Source organism: Gavialis gangeticus, unplaced genomic scaffold, assembly GCF_001723915.1.
Source record: "Gavialis gangeticus isolate Ggan-Ray unplaced genomic scaffold, GavGan_comp1, whole genome shotgun sequence".
In the NCBI taxonomy this organism is placed as follows: Eukaryota; Metazoa; Chordata; order Crocodylia; family Gavialidae; genus Gavialis; species Gavialis gangeticus.
This window is the reverse complement of record NW_017729025.1, coordinates 130,815,810-130,817,680: the sequence shown is the minus strand read 5'-3', so window position 1 is coordinate 130,817,680 and position 1,871 is coordinate 130,815,810. Positions and strand designations below refer to the sequence as shown.

At 56.1% G+C, this 1,871-nt stretch overlaps 1 protein-coding gene across 2 annotated transcripts in view; it reads left to right on the top strand.

Moving 5' to 3' along the window:
- The window catches only part of TEAD1 (TEA domain transcription factor 1), a 178,543-nt gene that overhangs the window by 159,074 nt on the left and 17,598 nt on the right, over positions 1–1,871 (top strand). The window lies entirely within an intron of this gene.

Genomic DNA, 1,871 nt, shown 5'->3' with positions numbered 1-1,871 from the left:
CCCAGTCATGCGCTGGGTCCCACCATGTTTCAGTGAGCCCCACCATGTCTGGGCTGGTGTCAGCTAGCAGGAGGGTAAGTTCCTCTTGCTTGTTTCTCATACTACGTGTGTTTGTGTACAGGCATCTGAGGCCTCCTGAGGATGTGTGCACTGGCCCCCTAATCTCAGTATTGGCCTGGCCCCTGTTGCTTACCTCTGTATATGTTCTGCTCATCGGTCTAGGCTGGGCTGTATTTGTGGGTGTTGCTTGGTTTGGCAGTCCAAGGCTTCCTCCGCCCTCATCTTCCCCTTCCCCCAATGAGCCTAGTTTAAAGCCCACCAGAGGAGTTCCGCCAACCTAGAAGAAAACACACGCTTACCTTTAGGGGAAAGGTGGAGCCCATCCCATCCTAGCATGTCTCTTGTCATGATGTTCGGGTCGTTGTTGAGGAAGCCAAAGCCGCGACCTGCGAGTAGTTTACTGCACAGTAAGTATGCATGTCTACCTGTGCACATGCTTACTACACAGTAAACTGCTCTAATCACAAGTAAATTTGCTACCTGCAAATACAAGCAGTAGATAAGGATCTCCCAGCACCCGTCCCGTGGTTGCAGAGCTGGTGCTGGGACATAACAATCTTCTAGTGCTGGCCCCATGACCACAGAGCTGGGGCTGAGAGATCCTTATGTCCCAGCCCGAGCCCTGCAACTTTGGAGGTCAGGCTGAGAGATAAGGATCTTCCACCCCCACCCTCTAGTCATGAGTGGGGGCTAGGAGCTCCCTGCTGGTGGGGGCTGGGGAGCCTGTTGCCTGCCCAGCTCATTGATTGTGGGGCCAGTGTGATCCATTTGCTCTAACCTGTTCTCTACCCAGCTCCATAGTCATGGAGCTGGGCAGGGAACAGGCTCTCCAGCCCCCATCACACGATCGCAGAGCCAGGGCTGGGAACTGTCCCCATTAGGGGCAGTTCTCAGTCCCATGCTCTGATCTGGTGATCGAAGCACAGGGCTTGGAAAGGGCTGCAGGGGTGGGGCAGGTCCTAGCCCCACCCAGCTGGGGGCTAGCTGCCCCACTGGTGGATTGGGGCAAGGGGCTAGGACCTGCTCCTTCCCTGCAGCTCTTCCTCTTTCCTTGTTTGGGGAGCTGGGACCAGGAGCTCCCTGCTGCCAGGGCAGGGGGGATATTGTCCCCACCCTGGCAGCAGGCAGCCCCCGGAGGCAGGGTGTAATGTACCAGCCCCAGCCAGGAGACAGCTGTCTCCTAACCTGGTGCTCCCTGCCAGCCCCTGGGCTAGCACCCAGGGGGAGCCTAGAGCTTCCTGTTGTGGCAGCCCATTGTAGGGCCCCAGGAAGCAAGAGCAGTTTGCTGCCATTAGCAGCAAATCTGCTCCTGCTTCCATGCACGTGTAGATGCCTGCCCAGGAGCATTTACTTGTGAGTAAACTGCTCCCAGATCTAGTGCACATTTAGACACACCCACAGCAAACTAGCTCCTTATAGTTCTTCATAGTTTCATAGTTTCTAGGGTTGGAAGGGACCTGAGATCATCTAGTCCGACCCCCTGCCATGGCAGGAAAGAGTACTGGGGTCAAACGACCCCAGCAAGGTGTTCATCTAACCTCTTCTTAAAAACCCCCAGGGTAGGAGCCTGCACCACCTCCCTTGGAAGTTGGTTCCAGACCCTAGCCGCCCTGACCGTGAAATAGCGCCTTCTGATGTCTAACCTAAACCTACCCTCTGCTAGCTTGTGACCGTTGTTCCTGGTCACTCCTGGCTGTGCTCGGGGGAACAGTGACTCCCCCAATGTCTTCTGATCCCCCCTGACCAGTTTGTACCAGGCCACAAGATCCCCCCTCAGCCTTCTCTTGTGGAGGCTGAACAGGTTCAGGTCC